Source organism: Cricetulus griseus, chromosome 4 (assembly GCF_003668045.3).
Source record: "Cricetulus griseus strain 17A/GY chromosome 4, alternate assembly CriGri-PICRH-1.0, whole genome shotgun sequence".
In the NCBI taxonomy this organism is placed as follows: domain Eukaryota; kingdom Metazoa; phylum Chordata; class Mammalia; order Rodentia; family Cricetidae; genus Cricetulus; species Cricetulus griseus.
The window spans coordinates 66,720,691-66,732,114 of NC_048597.1; positions in this window are offsets into that span (position 1 = coordinate 66,720,691).

Below are 11,424 nucleotides of genomic sequence, written 5' to 3' on the forward strand. Positions count from 1 at the left end.
TGTGAGTGTGGTGACTGGATCGAGGCCCTGAGAACAGGATAACTTGGCCCTGCTCCTTGTTGCAGGCTGCGCTGAGTGAGCTGGCTGAGGCAGTGCTGGAGAGCTCGCCTGGTAGTGATGATGAGGAAAAGTTGGCAGGTTGACCAACTCAGTTACCACTCAGGCCCAGGACCAGCAGGATCTCATGACACAGGACAACAGGATAGCCGAGAGAAGCCCCCGTGAGAGTCCATTATCGGTGTTATAACTGAAGCCAGAAGCCTCGAACCAGACCAATGACTCATGGCAATGAACACTTGCAAACGAAGATGAATGGACTAAGGGGTAACTGTGTGACTCAGTGGACCACACTACAGCTTCCGGGATGTGATTCTTCTCTTTTTGTTTGTTGGGGTTTTGGTTTTTCTTTTAAATATTGTTTTGTTTTGGGGGGAATGGTGGCAAGGGGAGAGGGAGATAAGTGGGATTAGAATGTATGATGTGAAATCAACAAAGAATCAAAAGTAAAAAGAATAATAATTTAAAAAGCTAGAAGGTTTCTTGCAAGTCCTCAGATACCTAGAAGGGGCACTTTGTTCTGCAGGTGGTCCTTTGATGGCAGAGGCTGGGGTCATGACGAGGGTGGACAGGGCTCCCTGTGTGGTGAGGGTGGACAGTGCTCCCTGTGTGGTGAGGGTGGACAGTGCTCTCTGTGTGGTCATGGTAAGGGTGGACAGTGCTCCCTGTTCAAGGTGTGCAGAGCTCTGTGCTGTTCTCAAGTGGAGTGACAAAGGCTGTGGTCATGCATGGTAGGGGATAGTGTAAAACTTTTAAATAAAATGTAACAGAGAGTACTTTAGATACAAAATTATTTTTAAAAAATTAAGAAGATAAATTGACATTTTGAGATGTGTGAGATAAGACGGCAATGACAAATGGTTGGTTGCTATGGGAGACTTGCAAGTAATCTTCAGAGCTGGTACCACATAAGCAAAAATCTGATTGACAGATATATAAACACACACACACACACACACACACACACACACACACACACACACGTAGGAAATAAGTAGCCCTGACAACCCATCTCTAACAAGGGGGCAGGGCCAAAATGACAAACTGAGTTAAAGGAGAGAGAACATGATAGAATGATATTAGGGAGAGACTTAAGAGACAATTGTGGAGGAAGCAGTACTAGGAGAAAATGCCTTTTGCTGCGACCACAGTTGCAGAGATGTGATGCTCCAAGACTGAAACCACCCTCTAAAGTGTCACCATGTAGGAGACACTGAGGTGGGAGCACGCAGAGGTTCAGAGAGCAGCCTGGAGACCTCATCCTCAAGATGGTCCATGCCGGAGCACCCTGCTTATCCGAAGCCTGCCAAGCCCTCCCCTGCCTCCAGGTCTGGACTCCTGGGCTGCCTGCCCCCCGACCTCCGGCATCCAGTGATCTTCATCTTCTTGCATGTTCACAGAGCACTGTATTCTCTAAGATGCAAAGGTCACCACTAAGGGTCAGAATCATTTCACGAACCACTTAATTTATTTATTTGCTTTCTCATTTTCTTTTTCTTTCTTTCTTTTTTTTTTTCAAGACAGGGTTTCTCTGTGTAGCTTTGGAGTCTGTCCTGGAACTCATTTTGTAGACCAGGTTGGCCTTGAACTCACAGAGATCCACCTGCTTCTGTCTCCTGAGTGCTGGGATTAAAGGCATGTGCCACCAACGCCTGGTGTTCTTTTCCTTTTCTTACTTCTGTATATCTTACTTTTATTCTTACTCTGTGGCTGGCTGGGTGGCTGGCTTCTGACATCCTCCTTCCCTTGTTCTCTCTTTGTTCTTCTTCCAGATTTCTCCTTCTGTTTATATAATCTCTGCTGCCACACCCCCCATCCTTGCTCCTGCCTTGCTATTGACCATTCAGTGCTTTATTAGGACCATCAGGTGTTTTAGACAGGCAAAGAATCCCAGCTTCACAGAGTTAAACAAATGCAGCGTAAACAGAAGTCACACACCTGAAAATAATATTCCCCAACAGTCTCCAATTTTTCAAGCAATGCTGTTTTTCATTAAGTTAATAATGTACCTCAGAAAGCCTGCTCAGGTCTGTTAGCAAAAGCACTAACTTTGACCCTATTCTATGTCCCTTTGGCTTCTAGCAAGTGTTTCTAGAAATATCTGGGTTGGATGGTTTACATTCCAAGGGCTGAGGATATAAGGTAGTGGCAGCACTTATACAGCATGCTCAAGACCCTGAGTTCCACCCTCAGGACCACCGAAAGAGAGTGTAGTGACTCACCCCTGTAATCCTAGCACTTGGGAGGGTGAGGCAGGATTGCCATGAGTTTGAGGCTAGCCTGAACTATATAGTGAAGTCCTAGTCCAGCCTGGGCTACAGAATAAGACCCTGTCTCAAAAGGTGAAACAGAACAAACACAAAAACTAAAAGGAAGGAGAGAAGGAAGAAACTCCTTATTGCTGCATGAGGACAGCAGAGCTGCCAGTCTGAAGGCCATCAGAGCCTTGGGGACACAGCACTCACTCACCTGGGCCTGCCTTCCTCCCTTCTCCAACACTGACACTGCAAATGAGTCATATTCCTCACTGATTCCATTATTCCATGATGTGGTATCAGGAAAAAAGAAAGAAAGGAAGGAAGGAAGGAAGGAAGGAAGGAAGGAAGGAAGGAACCTTGCGTATAATATTTAAGAAAGTGAAAAGGCTTTCTATTTAAACCTTTAAAAATAATTCTCACTAAGCCAAAGTACAGTTGCTACACTATTCTATGAGGCTACAGAAATTTGCCCTCCTCAGATGGCAGCAGGAGACAAGGCTGCTGGCCCTGTCTTCCTCAGGTAGTCCATGGGCCCACTGGAATTCAAGGCTTTGACTGAGCAAGTACGTGGCTTATACCTAGATCTGGTGAGCGTTTAGTTGTTCTTAAATAGCAACAACAGCTGGGCATAATGGAGCTTAAATGGAAGGAAGCCGGGGATCCAGGAAGGGACTCAAAGTCAGCCTCACTATGTAACGATGGGCTATGTAACTATGTAACAGCCTGGGCTAAATCAGACCTTGTCAAAAAACCAGAGAGGAAAATAAAACAACTATCAACACATGGCAGTAGCCGTTGCATGAACATTAAGCTAATGGCCTGTTTTTGTCTTTTTAATTTTAAGTGTGTGTGTGTGTGTGTGTGTGTGTGTGTGTGTGTGTGTGTGTGTGTGTTTGAGAGAGAGAGAGAGAAACAGAGAGAGAGAGAGAGAGACTGGAAGACAACCCTAGGGAGTCAGTTCTCACTTTCTGCCCCATAGGACTGATTGTCAAGTCTACCTGGAAAGCACTTTTACTGCTAAGTATTTTTTGTTTTTTGTTTAAATTATTTTCATTTTATGAGCATTGGTGTTTTGCCTGCATGTGTGTATGAGGTTGTCAGATCCCCTGGAACTGGAGCTATAGACAGTTTTGAACTGCCATGTGGGTGCTGAGAATTGAACCCAGGTCCTCTGTAAGAATAGCTAGTGCTCTTAGTTGATGAGCTCTCTCCAGCCCCACTGCTGAGCTGTCTTACAGGCCCCTCAAGAGCCTATCTGAATAACATGAACAGACAAGGGCATTTCTGATTTTGCTATAGTGCTTATTGGTTCTTCTGGAAGCTTCTCAAAGCACTTCTGGGTGGTTTCTAAAAACATTTTTTTTCCACATAAAGGAAGGTGATTTACATTTTTTAAAATTCCATTTTATTTATTGTGTGTATGTACATGTATATATGTATGTATATCCAAGTCGAGGTCAAAAGGCAATGTGTAGTCAGTTCTCGCCTTCCAACATGTGGCTCCCAGGGATTGAACTCAGGTTGTCAGGCTTGGTGAAAAGCGCTTTTGCTTCCTGAGCTCTCTTGCTGGCCTAAGGAAGGTGATGCTTTCTAAAGGCTTTTTATCCAGCAGGGTATGGTGGCACTTGCCTATAGTCCCAGCAATTGTAGGGTGGAAGCAGGGGGAGTCAGGAGGCTAAGAAATTCAATGTCATTGTGGTAGTTTGAATGTAATTGGTCTTCATAAGCTCACAGGAAGTGGCACCATTAGGAGGTGTGGCCTTGTTGGAGGAAGTGTGTCACTGTGGGGAAGGGCTTTGAGGTCTCCTTTACTCATGCTTTACTCCGTGTAGCGTCAGACCACTTCCTATTGCCCACAGGTCCCTCTCCAGCAGCATGTCTGCCTGCACGCCACCATGTCACATCAGGATGATAATGGACTAAACCCCTAAAAATATAAGCCACCCCAATCAAATGTTTTTCCTTTATACGAGTTGCTGTGGTTATGGTCTCTCTACCTAGCAATAGATACTCTAGCTAAGATAGTCAACCATGGCTGCACAGTGAGGATTTTGGGCCAGCCTGGGCTACCTGAGACCCTGTTTCAAAATACAAAATTTAAAAAAATCTCAAAAACCCAAATCTAGTATATAATTGATCTCAAATTCCTAAGACGCTATTCTCAAATTAACTATGTTGGGGACTACAGCAGTTTCATAGGACACCGGCTTCTCTGAGGATCCCTAGATGAGTGACTCAGTGGAATCCCTTCAGCCATGCTTCCTCCTGCTTGACAACCCGGAAGACTTGATAATGGGAGAGGCCTTCTCACTATTTCCAGAAAATCCACCACGACACACACTGGAGAAGACGCCAGAGCTCATGTATGCTGTCTGAGTTAGACAAGCATTCCACTAAAGCACTTCAACTCCTCATTAATGTAGCCCAGGCTCACAATCCTCCGACCTCACTCTCCCTGGTGCTTGGATTACAAGTGTGCACCAAAGCACTTGATAGAAGCTGGCTTAATGGTTTTGTTATGAGACCAGCTCATGTAGTTCAGGCTGTCATCAAACTTAATATGTAGCTGGGGATAGCCCTGAACTCCTAATCCTCCTACTATGTGTAGATTATAGGTGTATGTCACCATTCGAGGTTCACAATGTTGTTTTCTTTCTCTCTTTCTTCCTTTCCCCTCTCTCTTCATCACCTTCTTATAACAGGGTTTAAAATTTTTTAACCTGCAGCAATTTAGCAAGCATTAGCAAGCACTTCCTTTGGGCCTGACTTGTGTTCCAAAAGTATCCATGTGTCCATTGAGGAACCTCATCAAAACTAAAGCATCACGTCTACTGCATTTTACCCACACTCTGCTGGGCGTGGAGCTTGAGTGCTTGGCCTTTCCAGGTCTAATGACTCTGATTTGACTCACAAATATTCCTGTTTCACAATGGGCTAGAGTACAGTAAGAATCTTGTTTTCAGTTCTGGGAGTCACAATATTGCATATGCAAAGATCAGTGGCTGGCAAGGGAGAGGAGAGGGCCTGATTCATAGGATGGGGGAGGGCAACACCCTAAGCACTGCCAGCAACAAGCCTAGAAAGAGAATGCTCTTCTGCACAGAGCTACAAAAAGAACGAAACCTCACTTTATCTACTGTGTCTTCATTCATAAAACTAGCTGGTGGGCTGGAAGCTCTTACAAAGTTCTTTAAACTTTCAATGGTCATGAAAATCTCAAATAGAGGCAAGCTGATTTTAGCTCAACTTAATGTAAGGCTTTCCTCTAATCAACCAGTTACTAGCCATAGGCAGCTTCAGGATTCAGTGTGGGCACTGTTGGTATAGGTGGACTCTGGTGACTGTTAGTCTCACTGGGGTATGGAACTGCTAAAATCCTTAACACCTGTCTAGAAACTTTGTTGTTTTTTGTTTTCTTTTCTAGTAGCTTCTGAGTTTGCAGCTTTCAGTGTGGTATGCTACAGTGCTCCAAGTCAGGGGCCTCCTCAGGAGGAAAGCATCTGCTGGACCAGGCACCTGACATGAGGGCCAGGCCTGAGCCAGGCACCTGACATGAGGGCCAGGCCTGAACCAGAGACCTGACATGAGGGCCAGGCCTGAGCCAGGCACCTGACATGAGGGTCAGGCCTGAACCAGAGACATGACATGAGGGCCAGGCCTGGAGCAGGCATCTGACATGAGGGCCAGGCCTGAACCAGAGACCTGACATGAGGGCCAGGCCTGCTTCTAGTCACTTGACAGTAATTCTCTCTTCTCAGTACGGAAGACTCAGAGGCAAGTTTACTAAGGTTACACATGTAATAGTTGAACATTAGTGAATTCAATTCTAGGTCTTCTAATGTCGACATAGTACTTTCCTTTATGGTCTCCTATACTAAAGGAATAATCCAACCCAATGGGAGGAAGCAAGGAACAGTACCAGAATGTTGGGGACGCCTAGTGTAGAAGTTAGAAGGCATAAATAAAGACTAAACTCCCATGGTGTGTGGGAAGGGAGCATATGTTGTATTTAAAAGGCCACTGTACCAGTAATAGAAATTTACAGTGCTGGGGAGGTTTCTTTTGTTTGTTTTGATTTTTTTTTCAACTTGACACAAGCTAGAGTCACCTAGTAGTAGCAGGGGACTTCATTGAGGAATTGCCAGCATCAGATTGACCTTTAGGCAACTCTTTGGGAGCATTTTCTTGATTAATGATTGATGTGGAAGGGCCCAGCCCCCTGAGGGTGGTCCTGGACTGTATAAGAAAGCAGGCTGAGTAAGCCATGAAGGAGCAAGCCAGTAAGCAGCATCCCTTCATGTCCTCTTAGTTCCTGCCCTGACTTCCTTTCATGATGGAACTACAGCTGCAAGCTGAAATAAACCCATTCTCCCCCAGGTTGTTTTTGGTCATTACTTTCATCACAGCAACAGAAAGCACACTAAGGCACTTGTTAGAAAAGAGGCTCTTGGTGTTTCTGCCATCCAGACCTTAGTCATTCCCCAAGACTCAGCACTAAGAAGTCTGATCTATGATGCTATAAAATTGCTCATAGTTTAAGTCTAGAGCATTCATGAAGGAAAGATTGATCATTACCTTCCATGAGTCAAGGCTTAACCAATTCCCTCTGTCCCCTTTCCTTTGAAGGGACCAGCCCCCCATTTAGCAGCCATGACAGTAACACGTGCTCGCTAAGACCTTGCCTTGGTCACTAAGAGGTCAGATGCCTGCCTCGTGGCAAGGAGCCAATCAGAAGTTAGCTGGTGGCACTATGCTTTATGACTCTGGGTGTACTTTACGGATAAGCGCACAGCAATGATGCGCAGAGCATAGCAACCACCCTGGGAGGGCCTATGGGCCATAACAACCAGTTGGCCAATCAACACAGGGCAAGCCCTCCAAGCCTGGAGGCACACCAATCCTGAGCCTGTGTGTACCCCTAGACACTCCCCTTACGCTGCCCTACAAGATTGCTCAGCAGCCGGTTCGAGGTGTCTTTGTTAGCCATCTGCCATGGCCAGTGGGTGAAAGACTGGAGCTAACATGGGGTTAGCTCATTAAAAAACAATAAAGCCTCATGCAGTTTGCATCAAGCTCTCGAATCTGCATGGTGATTGGGGTGACCGTGGTCGTGGCCTGGGACCCCAGATACCTGAGTTTTCCGGGGGTCTAACACCGTGAAGGCTTGTCATGTGGATGGAGTCTAGGTATATACTTGGCTTTGCCCCTATTTCCCACTGTGGTCTGTGAATCAGCTGCTATAACCACACAATTCTTGGCTTTTCTATTCCAACCTAGAGAACAGCTCTCCAGAGCAGAGCCCTGCACTGTGGGTCAGCAGGCATCAAAGTTCCTCAGAGCATACTAGAGCTGCTAAAGGACTTGCTCCTTGAGAGTTGTATCTGAAGGTGGGGATCTAAGTAGAAAGGGCACAAGCGGCCATCACATGGAGAGAAAGAAGTTAGGAACTGAATGTAAAGAGAATAATCTCTCCTTTGATAAAGGGATCTGGGAATTACATTGGAAATTCCTACGCTGAGAGGCAGGATTGAGTGACAGCTAAAAGGTAAGCTTTGAAGTCAATCCCAGACCATGGTTTAGATCTATTTTTTTTGTCTTGGGGTAAGCCTTCTCCAAATCTCACCCAACTCAAGATTTGTATATGAGAAACAATGAAAGGGAGTTGCTGCTTTATCAATGCATGTCTATGCCCAAGTCATAGCACTAAATCCAGTCAGTCTCTTTATCTTCACTATATTCTTATAAAACAAGTTGGGGAAATGTAACAATAATTAAACATGCAAAGGCTGATGAAGCAAGCAGAAGAATGGAAATTGGGTTTTTTGTGACCACTTTGAATCTCCCAGGGAGGTTTTATTGCAAAAGATTGGACCAGATTCCATGACCCAGCCCACACATCTGGAATCACAGCACTTGAGAGGCTGAGGCAACAGGATCGGGAGTGTGAGGTCAGGTTGGGTACATGGTGAGTTCTAGGTCAACCGGGTGAGACAATAAGACCTGTCTCAAAATAAAATAAATAAAAATACCTATTCTTATTTAGAAAATGAATTCCTCTTTATAGAAGGACATGTGCAATAATAACAGAACCAAATGCAGCTACGAGAGACAAGCTTGAATACATAAACGTGAAGGTTTTCACACAGGAGAGCCAAAAGGAAAATCTGGAGAAAACTATTGCCACATGTATGTGGACAAAGAGCTTCTATACCTATTACTTAAGTAATTCACACAATGGGAAGGAAACCTGGTAAAAGTTTGGTTGTCACACAGGAACATAAAATGTAAAGATGTTATACTATTACACACAGGAAGGAGTCTCTCCCCAGTAACGAAAATTACAAGTTAAAACAACAGAGAGATACCATTTCTCACCAATAAGACTGGCAAAATTTAAGATTACTACATACTTGGTTGACAATAGTTGGGAAGGAGGTACTCTTTTCAACTGATGGAATACAAACAGGTGTGTATGACTATCTGTGTTCATGTTCATATGTGGAGGCCAGAGGTGAACTTTATGTGCGGTTCCTCAGGAGCCATCACTTTGGGTTTTTGTTGTTGTTGTTGTTTTGTGTTTGTTTTTTTATTTGAGACAGTTCTTACTATGTATCCCTTGTCAGCCTGGCATCCACTATGTAGACCAGGCTGACTTTAGACTTAGACATTTGCCTGCTGAATACTGGGACTAAAGGTGTGTGGCCACCATGCCCAGTTCAATACCTTGTTTCCTTGAGACAAGGCTGTTCATTGGTCCAAAGGGCTTGAAAGACCCCCAGAGGCTCAGGCCCCCAGGATCTCGGTCCAAGACCGAGACGAACCCGGCAGAGTTGAAAGCTTGATGCAAACAGCAAGAGGCTTTATTATAGTTGTTTAACGAGCTAACCCCATGTTAGCTCGGGCCTTTCATCCATCCACCATGGTGGATGATTAGGAAAAGACGGTGAGAAGCCACTGCATAGAGATCTTATAGGGTAGCGTAAGGGGAGTGTCTAGGGGTATGCACAGGCTCAGGATTGGCGTGCCTCCAGGCTTGGAGGGCGTGCCCTGTGTTGATTGGTCAACTGGTTGTTATGGCCCATAGGCCCTCCCAGGGTGGTTGCTATGCTCTGTGTGTCATTGCTGTGCACTTGTTCGTAAAGCACATCCAGAGTCGTAAAGCATAGCACCGCCAGCTAACTTCTGATTAGTTCCTTGCCACGAGGCAGGCATCTGACCTCCTAGTGACCAAGGCAAGGTCAGGCAAGCACGTGCTAGGCTGTTATGGCTACTGAAACGGGGAGATGGTCCCTTCATCACCACACCAGGAAGATTTATTTTTATTATTTTTAATCGTGTGTGTGTGTGTGTGTGTGTGTGTGTGTGTGTGTGTGTGTGTGTGTGTGTGTATCTTTGTGGATGTGCACATGAATGCAGGTACCCTAGGATGGAAGAAGTATTGGATCCCCTAGAGTTTGTGGGCCATCTAACCTGGGTGCTGGGAATTGAATTTTGAGTCCTCTGTAAGAGCAGTTTGTACTGTTAATCACTGAGCCAACTCTCCATCCCCAACAACAGACTTCATTTTCTTCTCCTTTCTTTCTTTCTTTTTCTTTTTTTTTTTGGCACTCACTCTGTAGACCACGCTGGCCTCAAACTCACAAAGAACAGACTTCATTTTCAAAGGTAGGTGGAAAACTCTATGTATTCTAACACTAAATTAATATAACCATAACGATTAACCCAATGAAGAATCAACAATAGGGATGGAGCCACGTTCAGTAGTAGATGGCTCGCCTAGGATGTGTGACATCCTAGGTTCAATCTTTAGTACCACAGGAGGGGTACTAAAGAGGGGTACACAAGAGAATCAATAATAGGACAGCAAAAACTATAACCCTGGGCTAAAATTTTAGGGTTAAAAGAGCATCTACATAGTTTCAAAGTACTTAGTAACTTTGTAACACAGAAACCTGATTTACAGGGACAAACCACTTTACCACAAGAACCGAGGAATCAGCACTATGTCCTCCTTGACACAATGCACACTCTTACCTACACACAGTGTCCCTCTGTGGTGCTCCTGTTGAGTATTTAACCTAAATCTAGCCAGGAGAAGACATTAGACAGACCCTCGTTGACAGCATTCTCCACAGAAATATCTTGCATGCATCAAGAACATCATATTAAGAACAAATGACCAAGAAATTATGCAACCTAAAGGAGGAGAGACACCCAAATGTAAAACATGATTTGATTTTCTTTTGCTATAACAAATGTCATTGGCACAATCAATAAAATCTGAAAAAGCTGCAGACTTTAGGATTGATGTTTACTTCATGGTTTGTATGAACTTTGGAAAATATTTATTAATGTTTTGAGTTTATAGGTGCAAGCAATGTATTTATCATTATCCATCCCTCAACCTTCTGCCTAACTCCTCCTAAATCTACCCTTACCACCAAACCATCCCAACTTCTTGTTCTCCTTATTTATTTATTTATTTTGGTATTTTTTTCAAGGCAGGGTTTCTCTGTGGCTTTGGAGGCTGTCCTGGAACTAGCTCTCGTAGACCAGGCTGGTCTCGAAACCTGCTTCTGCCTCCGAGTGCTGGGACTAAAGGCATGCGCCACCAATGCCTGGCTCTTCTCTTTTTTTATAATTTTAAAATGTACATTTATGAGTGCTTTTCCTGAATGCATGCATGTGTACCACATCTGTGCAGTGTTTACAGAGGTCAGAAGAGGGTGTTGAGCCTCTGGAGTTAAGAATGGTTGTAAGCCACCAAGGGGTACTGAGAACTGAACCTAGGTCCTTTTGCAAGCATACTCTTAACTGCTGAGCCGTGTGTGTGTGTGTGTGTGTGTGTGTGTGTGTGTGTGTGTGTGTGTGTGTGACAGACAGAGAGAGAGAGGAAAGAGAGAGAGAGAGAGAGAGAGAGAGAGAGAGAGAGAGGGAGAGAGACAGAACCTCAATTAGACATCTCTTACCACCAAATGAAACCTCCAGTGTTAGGAATGGGTTGCAGCTAATCGAGTTGTTGGCCAAAGGAGCCTCATGGAAACCCCCAAACTCAAGGTATTGCCAAGGCTAACTGTGGCTCTCCACAAATTGATGGTAAGGCCCTATT